Genomic DNA, 10,902 nt, shown 5'->3' with positions numbered 1-10,902 from the left:
ATCGCCCCACCTCCTACCTGGAGGTATGGATGCATGTGATCCCTCTGCCCACTTGGTTTGAAATTTTCCCCTACTAGAGGTCTCTGCATGATTATATGCCTCCACTCAATCTCCTCTCGGCTTCTCTAGTTGTGGCTACTCCAAAACCTCCTGAAGCTGCTTCACCAATTGTGGCTCCTCCACAATTGTTTGAGACTTCTTCTGGCGCTGCATGTTGAGAGGTAATGTACTCTCCCTCTCAACCACCAAGTCTCCATCAGTTGCCTTACTCCTCAAGGCTTTGCATGCATCTTGAACCTCAAGAGCATACAGTTTCTTGACTCGTGAACCGATCTACTTCACCTGTCTAGTGGTGATGTGTCGAAGGAAAACATTTCCCTTACTGAAGACTACATCATAGCCTTTGTCTTCTAGCATTGCGATCAACACAAAAAATTTCTTTAGTCCTCGTACATACTTTATATCGGAAGAGGTAATGCGAGCTCCATGCTCCCTTTGAAAAGCAACCGTGCCTACATCTGAGACACTATAATTTTCATCATTACCCATCACTATGAGTATCTGGAGATATTTCTCCTCTAAGGTACTGAACAAACTATTGTCGCGATGTTATAGACATATTTGGGCACTGCAACCCAATCACATATGTCCATAAACCAAGGGCTTCTAAAACCCTAAAAGTTTTGTTTCATACCCTAAAGGAACAAGGTCAACTGATTACATCATTTCCTAGAAGTTCTCCCTGAAAAAATGCACAGAATTGGTCAAAACTGGACCATACAGACTGCTCCATGCTGAGGGTGCGATGCATCTCACCTGTCACATGCAAAGGGTGTGATGCATACTGAAAAGCTCTTCTGTAGGGTGCGATGAGTGAGAGCAGGCAAATGGCAGAGGCAGTTTGCTAGGTGGAAACCCAGAGAATCTTCTAGAAACTGCTCATTTGACACTTGCCTCTCTGAATTCACCCAGGGATGAGTAAGAGATCATGAAATCTCCAAGGGGAACCAAGACCTATCAGTGAAATGACGCTAATCAAAATCCTAGAAGCTGACGCACCCACCTGCAAATATCTATATATGGATCCCTCATCCTAGAGATCCAAAGGCTAGAATTTTGTATTTTGTAAGGAAGTGTTGTTGGTTTCTCTGTGAAACATTGTAGTGTTGGGTGATCTAGCTTTTCATGAGGTGAAGAGGGCTTTCATGCTGGGAGGATGGCGCTGGATCAGACCGCTGGGTTGTAATCCTCTCTTCTACTACTTTTATCAATAAAGCTATTTGAGTTTTCCTCCATATACTTGTATATTTCTGAATCTTGTATTGGTGTATGCATTTGTATGGTTAATATACATCTAATCCTATATTGTTTATGGTTATAGATCTCTATGCTTTGATGGTATTATGCTGCTTTGACTCTACAGGTGTTCTTTGAAGCGGAACAAGTGAGGAAGGAGTGGCGAAGCTCTATCAAAGGAGGGAGGAAACAAGCAAGGAGACAAGTGAAAGACTGAGGTTGGTACTCTCTGCTTCTCTCTCATCTATCTCTCATAAATGAAAACGCAAGTAACTTTGGTTTGTTTATTTCTAAGATAGCTACCCATCTTAGTGGGACTAGCAGCTCTGAATGGACACTAGTTTTCCCGATAACAAAATGGCGACTCCACTGGGGAACAAATAGTTTGATTGTTAGTTACTGTTGTTTGCTTTATAAACTACAGATGGAGCCTGAAGTTAAGCCAGCTAGCCTTCAAACTGCTTTTGCTATGCAACTGCAAAGTAGATCAACACTGCTTCAGTCAATCTCCGAGTTAGTTTATGAACTGAACATTTGACTTGCAAACATCCTAAGTGCCCTGGTGGTAGCTCAAATAACCTCATTAGATCAGCCCCTATACTTTGTGTTTACTGTCTATCATTAGCTCAACCTAAATCCCTGAACTTAGCTGCAAACTGTGAGTGAAAACCAAGCTCAGTCTCATCCCTGGACCATCGCACTGTCTCTCATTGGCAACCTGGATGCATCGCACCTCCCATGTGTTGCAGGTGAGATGCATCCCTGTTTCCCTGTGTTACAGGTGCGATGATTGAATGAGACTGTTTCTGCCTCCAGATTTTGGTTTTTCCTTCATTGTTTTCAGCTCTATTCAGTAGTTTTGTTGTCTATGATCAGTATATCACTGTTGAAACTCTCTTCCTTTGCATTATTCAGCCTCCATTGATAAAGAATTGTGAATTTTTTTTATGTATTTTTCATCATTTACAGTTCTCCTTTGCAAACAGTAGCTTAATCGAACTGTCGTCTTTTGATTTGAAAGTGTCGCAAGTGTCATTTTCAGTCAAAGAAAATAGTGTCATAAAGTCTTCCTCTTTTAGATAGTTGATTACAATTTTTCATTGTATTTTATTTGAATCATCAACTCTTTGAAGTGCCGAAAGCAGTTTTAAAGTTGAAATTGAAAGTGTCGTCTAAATCTTCCTTTCGTTTTTTGAAAAGAAATTTCTAATGTGTCGCTTTGAGGAAAGATAGTTCAGATCTGTACTTAGTTTTCTTTTTGTCCTTCTCACCTTAAGGAAACTGAAAAACAAATACATGCATCTGCATTTGCATTTAGACTGCATGCGGAAATTGATTTAGGATAGTGCATCTTAGTGTGTGCCCTCTGCTCTATGTTGAAAGAATTTTACTTCTCTTTCCTTAGTAGCTAGGATTTTCATTGCTAAAAGAAAATAAACGAATGTTTATCATCTTAGATTGCATATTTAGGAGTTGTATATATACATCACACGGTGAACCTTAAAGGCAAACATCTTAAGAAAGATCAACTGTAAAATACCTCAATGAACATAAAAACACTTTGGAACCTAACGCACAACATCTAGAAGTCTAGGCTAGAGATGTATTCTGGCGTCGTAAAGCCTGGTAACTATCGTTTTCATCGTAGGTTGGGTGATTCCTCCTCTTTGATACGACAAGTGCCAGTACGAACTTGTGCTCCCACGTACTGTCGAGTATATATTGGGAGACCACAATAGGCTATATCCTTTATCCTTAGGAAGCCATGTCTTCTGCCCTATCGATCGCAATGCACTGAACACAACATTTGGGAAGATTGACTGCTGTACGTAAAAAGTATTATGCAGTTTTAAGATTGGTTTGGTAATCCCTCTATCTAGATTTCCAGAGTAGTCACTTTCGTTCCTTTTCAGAATTCTTAAAAGAAAAGGCCCATCTGAGCACTTGTCACTTCAAGCTCATTAAAAATCGAAGGCGACTAGTCATATTTAGCTTTTTCTTCAATCTTAAAAATTGAAAAAGCAAGTTGTGTCAAAGCATCACAAAATTCATTTAATTCGGAATAACATTTTCCCCTTTTTATTTTGAGTTGATCAAGTAATCCGCAATCATGGAAGAAAGTCAATCAAAACCCCATCGTTCGCGGAGACTAACGAGTCAACCGTCTTTGACTCTGGAAACGAAACCATTTCGGGCCAAGCGATCTCATTTAACTAGGTCAAAGTCTCCTGGTTTATTTGAAACTTGTGTTTCAACATCCTCAGAGACTCCAATTACTCCAACTATTTCTGGTATCCCTGCCTCTACAGAAGAAGTTCCACAGTTACAAGAGGACATTAGAACTGATCCTAGTGTAATGGTAAACACTTCTATTCTTGAACCAACTCCATCTAGGGCTGATTCGGAAGGTGTCACCCCTCCAAATCTGTTGCTGCAGAGTCTATACCTTCTTCGGCGCCGGAAATATTTTACGAACCTGACGATCTGCCTCTTCCACTTGGATTGATTGCTATAGAAGAGATTGCGGAGGATCTTCCATCCAGTACTCCATTGCATTTTGGAACTGGGATCCACCTATATCCTTCTACTACATAAGTTAGTCACTCTTTATCGCAAGACCCTGTAGAATCGCTAGGAAATCTTTTGGATAGACTCGATATGTCTGAACAACCATCGACATCTAGCACTGTGTCATCCGATACAGCAACAGTAGAACCTCCTGCCACCACTCCGACAATGTTTGTTGGTGTGCCATCTGTCCCAACTAGTTCTCAACCGCTAGATGGAGTCCACCCAGGGACTGTTTCAACAGTATGGTCTGTTCCTATTTGTTCATCTGGAACCTTATCTGGAATTTCTTATGTTGAGTCTCAGCAAATTGATCCTTCACAACAGTATCAATTTGGGCAGTCCAGTCTCCAAAGGCCAATTTTCCCTTTGAATACTGGATTGCCGCCATATGGGGGGCAGTATGCCTTTTCATTGTTCCCTCCGGGAGAACAACCATATAAGAGTTCACAACAGAATTCGGGTCAGGCTAGAATTGCATCCAATTGTTGGGCACCAATACTGCCTTAACAGCCGAGAGTTGTATATTCAATGCAACAAAATCAACCTATGTCGAACATTCCCACTACACCGACTATTGTGATGATGTCGCAAGTACAAGCGCTGCCTATTGTATGTCAACCTCAAGTCTCTCAGGTCGTAATACAACAACCTCTTGTCTCCGTGACTCAATCACAACCACCGATTAGTGGCTCCTTAACTGAAGCGACTCAGGCTCAAACAGGTACTATAACCCCTCATCTTGGTCAAACATCTAGTATTGGACAACAGCAAATGGTCTCACAGCCATGGCTGGTGCAATATCAACAACCGCAATTCCAGCAAGCTTACTGAGGACCTGAGCAACAAAGCTTTGTAGGTAATGGGCAGCCGTATATTCAAAACGGTTACCAACAATCATATTATAATGGTTACGCCCATCAACCTTATCAAAGTTATCAGCATCAAATACATTATGCTGGTATGCAAAGACCCACGGCTCAGGCGATCCCATCTTATCCTGGGTATGCTTCACCAAACCTGAATCAACAGTTGCCTTTCGTAGCAACTTTAGAATTACTAGATCTGAATCAGCTAACAAATGATCCAATTGCTTATGCCCCTTGGTGGCTGGCGATTCCTCATAAACTTCCATCAGATATTCCTAAATTCAATGGAAATCCGAGTGAAGATCCATCAAATCATGTGATGACCTTTCATCTGTGGTGTTCATCCAACACTCTCAATGATGATTTGATTAGGCTTCACCTTTTTCAGCGAACGTTAACTGGTCCGGCAACAAAATGGTACATCGAATTTCCTAGAGCTTCATTCGATAACTTCAGCACCCTTGCCACCACCTTTTTAACCCATTTTCAGTTACCCATAAGGTACGAAACAGGAACGGAGCTTCTTACCAATTTTAAGCAGATGATAGCCACTCACATATCTGATCATATTCATGAGTGGCGACGTCGTCGTAGAATGGTAAAGACATATGTTCCTGATCAGCTGTTAGCTGAATGGTTTATTAAGTCATTGTTACCTTCTATTACAGAAGATGTGGCCAAGGGAGGAGTTGTCACTGAAGAGCAAGTCATTTCTCGTGCGTAATATCTAGACTTGATCTATACTCAGTCTGGCATGCTCTACGACAAAATTCTTGATGCTCCTAGACCGGAGTTTTCCGTTCCTCCTCCTCCTAAATCGAACAGGGACTCTCATGCTGGCGACAGTGTGATTGGTACTTCAAGTACACAAACTGCGAAGGCCTCATCTAGTAAAGCCCTTGCAGTTTCCAGTAAAAAGGAAAATGACAAACTTCTTGGCTCGGAGGTTAATGTCGTGTCGACCGACAAAGGCAAAGAACCAAAGAAACCAGGGGGAAAGAAGAAAAAGAAAAGCAAAAAGAAGAAACACGATGATTCGTCTCCTGAAAAATATTCTGAAAACCCTTTTGGGCAAAGGAAACCTAATAGGCCATGTCTCATATGCGATGAGGACCATTGGATGAGAGATTTTCCACATAAAGCTGAGATTAAGAAGTTCTTCAAGAGTTAAAAATCCTTAGCGATATTGACTAATCCGTTTCCAAACCTAGAAACCAACCTGGTTGCTAGCGGCAATGCTTCCCCATCCCAAGTGCTTATGTTGTCCATTTCAAAATAGAAAAATGATGCTTTGATATCGATAAGGAATAAGGATTACGAGAATCCACAGCTGTCGAACAACAAGGCTACAGATCAACCTAGTAGTTCGACAACAACTTCAACCGAAGTTGTGCCACCCATCATTCCTGACCTAACGATAAAGATGCTGAAGGGAGTAGTACACAAATCGACATTTAATCCTCGTGCTCGAGCAGCACAGAATTATAATATAGTAGAGGATCTAGCCCAATCACCATCTGCTATGTCGACACTTGAAGTACTGCAAAGTTGCCCCTCCCAAAAGCAGGCTCTATTATCAACAATAGGTGGGATTGACCCAACGGATTCCAATCTTGTGGCCTTTAATCATAAAGGATACGAACCTCAGTTACTAGCTCAACTCGCTTTCCTCATACAAGTGAAAGACCTCAACAAAACTATTCATCGAACAATTATTGATGAGGGGGCATCTACATGCATTATTTCAATGAGTTGCTGGAAAAATTTAGGCTCACCACCCTTGTTGCGATCATCAATGACATTAAAAGCATTCGATGGACGAACATACACCCCGTATGGGATTTTAAGTAACTTGCAAGTTGAACTGGGGTCCAAGATAGTAGAAATTAACATCAAAGTTATTGATGGAAACCTCGATTACAATATCCTACTGGGAAGGCCTTGGATATATGCTATGGCTACAGTTGTGTCAACATACTTTAGAAAGATTGCATTTCCTTTTCAAGGAGGAATTACAATTGTTGATCAACAAACCTTCCTCCCCAACAGTTCACAAGTTACGGGAAGCATTCCAATGATCCATGGAAGCTCTCATTCACTCCAAAACATCGAAGTAGGCCTCCTAAAAGACCCAACCTTAATGGGTACTTTTGCCCTACCGCCTCCGAGTAATTTGGCGGAAATGGCCACGGTGGAAACTTGCAATATGGTAACTTCTATATCTACAAAGATTCAGAAGATTTCCAAACATGATGTTAGCATGGATCATCGCTAGGTATTGCCTCCCAGCCCAATAGAAATATTGTAGCAATCAATTTTCTTGGCCTAGGCAACAAATCCAAATCAACGCTCATCGAGTGTTTGGATAGATAGGTCTGATGAATATGGTACCTCTTCAAATCCTTGGTCACATGTACATTCTACAGACGAAGGAATTGTTCAGTCAATGATGACAGGAGAGGCACCATGGGAAGATTACCACCATCATTCCCATCTTCCAGATTACCACAAAGATTGTTCCAGCGACCTTAATCATCCTTTAGTTTTTTATTTTCTATCAAATATTGTAAATACGGTGGATTCCGAGTGAAATCTGTCCAATATTGAAGAAATTATAGCCATAAATATCTCGACCAAACCAAATGTTGTAGAGAATATTCATGTCGGCAAATCTTTCTCTTCTTCAAAACTGGAAATATATTGCACTCTCTTTCGCGAATTTAGAGATGTCATTGCATGGTCATACGAAGAAATGCCAAGCATTGACTCGAGCATAGTTGAACACGAAATCAAGATGTATCCAGACGTCAAACTGGTATGACAATGGCTTCGGTAGGTGCACCCGAAGAAATCCGTGGCCATCAAGGCAGAAGTTGAAAAACTTTTACATGTTGGTTTCATTTACCCGGTTCCTCTAGCTGATTGGGTATCGAATATTGTTCTTGTGATGAAAAAACAAGGAACGATTAGAGTGTGCATTGATTACAGGGATGTAAATCAAGCTTGTCCAAAGGACAACTACCCTACACCCTTCATCGACCAGATAATTGATGAATGCACTGGATGTGAAATCTTTTCATTCATGGATGGATTTCCAGGCATAATCAAATTAATATCCGCCCACAGGACCAGTCGAAGATTGCATTTATATGTCCGTGGGGCACATTCGCGTACCGCAAACGACCTTTCGGTTTAAAGAACGCAGGGGAAACTTTTCAGAGGGCTATGAATTATGCCTTCCATGACATCAAGAACGTCGATCAACCATATCTCGATGATCTACCAGCTCATTCGCGAAAGCAGATTGATCATCCGCAGCATTTGAGAGCCATATTTCTACATTGCCGACACTAAAAGATACAACTCAATCCGCACAAGTGTGTGTTTTGTGTCGATTTTGGTCATTTACTTGGCTTTGTGGTTTCAAAGGATAGGATTCGTCTCGACCCATGTAAGGTTCAAGCGGTCATTGATATGCCTCCACCTTCAAATTTGCTTCAAATTCAGAAACTCCAACGAAAAGCAAACTTTCTGAGGAGGTTCATTCCAAATTAGGTCGAACTTGCTAAAGGTTGTACGCTTCTTTTGAAAAAGAAGTGCCCTTCAACTGGGATCAGGTTGCGCAAGCTTCCTTTGATGCTTTAAAGGAATCCCTAATAAAAGGATCATTAATGTACGCTCCTGACTATCAAAAAGACTTTAACCTGTATCTAGCTACGGCATACACGACCATTGCAATGGTTTTAGTTCAAGAAGACAATGGAATCGAACATCCTGTCTATTATTTAAGTCGAAACTTAAATGATACAGAGAGCAAGTGCTCCTATGTTGAAAAGCTGGCTCTTGTAGCTGTTCAAGCAGTACAGAGATTTCGACACTATATCCTCTTTCGCAAAACAACCATTTTGTCAGGTTGCAACCCTATGACTTACATTCTGTCACGTCAGTTACTTGGGGGAAAATATGCGAAATGGATAGCCCTTTTGCAAGAGTTTGATATGCAGTTTGTAAAGTCCAAATCAAAGAAATCTATGGTTTTCACGGAGTTACTATGCAACTTAAAGCATCAATCGTGGATGAATCTTTGTTTCTGATATCGTTGAGTGATCTGTGGTATGGAGATATAATCATCTATCTCCAAACCCAAACATATAGGCCTAACACCTCTCTCTCAGAACAATGACGTACTTGATACCAAGCAAAAGACTACATGATCGTCAGTGATACAATTTACCGTCTTGGTATCGATACAGTTCTGCGAAGGTGCCTCACCCATGAGGAGGCCAAGAAAGTCCTGAATGATTGTCATTCAGGTGCATGTGGGGGCCATCAATCTGGTTACGCTACAGCGCAAAATATTTTACGAGCAGGTTACTTCTAGCCAACAATGTTCAAAGATTGCATAACCGTAGTCAAAAGTTGCCATGCTTGTCAAATCTTCGACCACAAAACCAGAATACCGCTTACACCTCTGCATCCAGTAGTTGTTGTTGGGCCATTCGCCAAATGGGGCATAGATTTCATGACATGTAACCCCACCTCGGCTGGGGGGCATGGGTATATCATAGTTGCAGTTGACTATTTTACAAAATGGGCCGAGGTGATGCCTACATTAAACAACAGCGGTGAAACGACTACTCTTTTCCTTTTCAATCATGTAGTCTCTAGATTCGGTGTTCCACAAGCTATAGTCACAGATCATGGATCGCATTTCCGCAATCACATGATGGTTGAATTGGCTACCAAATTAGGACTGTCCCACGACAGTTCTACTCCGTATTATCCACAAGCTAACGGACAAGTTGAGGCGATCAACAAAGTCTTGAAGCACATGCTGCAAAGGATGATTGGAGTCCACAAACGGAGTTGGAACCTAATCCTGTACTCGGCCTTGTGGGCATATAGGACATCGGTGAGAAATGCAACCGGATTTACACCCTTTCAGCTAGTGTATGGCCTAGAAGCGGTCTTACTGGTTCAATGTGAAATTTCATCTCTCAAGCTCGCAGTCGACCTTCTCCCCGGAACTTCAGAGGAAGAGGCTCGTTTCTTGGAACTAATCCAATTGGATGAAACCTATCGTGACACCGCCTTAGCTAACGAAGCTCATAAGAAATGATTCAAGGCACATTTCGACAAGAATGTCAAACCCTGTGTCTTCTCAGAAGGTGACCTGGTCTTACTTTACGACCAGGAATCCGATAAATTGGGAGCAGGTAAGTTCCAATCATTGTGGATGGGTCCCTATATTGTTAAGCGAGTCTTAGCAAAAGGAGCCTACGAGCTAGTAGATTACGATGGGATTCCACTGTTGCAACCCTGAAACGGGTTGTACCTTAAGTGTTACTATGCTTGACTAAGTGTAGTAATCTCCTCATATGCTTTTGTTACATTTTTGTTTTCTTCAAGATTGATCGTTTTGGTTAGGTAATCCACTTTTTCATTTGTTGCAGATGTTGAACCTATTGGAATCATTTGTTGGATATTCTGACAGAGCTAGTCATAGTACGTAGAACCTATCTTCTGCAGCCTAGGCCATCTTTGATCCAAGCAGTGGGTTAGTGAGTTTCAAAGGGGTATGTATTGGTCGGTCAACAAACAACATCGTTGAATATAGCGCCTTGATAGAGGTTCTCTCTTATGCCATCGCACATGGAATACGCTGACTTGTTGTCAGGCTAGACTCACAACTCGTCATCCTACAGCTTACCGGCATCTATTCCGTTCGGAATCCAGCTATCTATCGTATGTTCCTAAGGGTCAGGATTTTGGAAAGGCAGTTTGATTCTATTCAATATCAACACATTTCCAGAAACTTAAACACATTAACTGATTCAATAGAAAATAATGTGTTAGATAGACATTTGTAGCATTTATGAAAGAGAAGCATTTTAAACGTTTGCATCAGGATCATATAACTTAACCAAAATAAAGCTCTGAAAATAAAAAACATATATAACTGTTTATAGTTTTTACAAAATGTTCTGTGTCCAGGACAAAATCGGTCATACGACCCAAAAACTCAAAAATGCAGGAAAGCACCCTAGACTAATGGTGCTGGTGATAACAAGTCACTGCCTATGCGATCATACATAAGAGCCTAGTCCATCGACTCGGCACGCCAGTGGTATGGCGTTGTAATCTCAGAGGTAACTCGTCGGTCCTCACA

The sequence above is a fragment of the Pinus tabuliformis genome, chromosome 1_2 (genome assembly GCF_031772625.1).
Source record: "Pinus tabuliformis cultivar Carrire ecotype Pingquan chromosome 1_2, CPIR1, whole genome shotgun sequence".
NCBI lineage: Eukaryota > Viridiplantae > Streptophyta > Pinopsida > Pinales > Pinaceae > Pinus > Pinus tabuliformis.
This window is presented reverse-complemented; position numbering follows the sequence as displayed.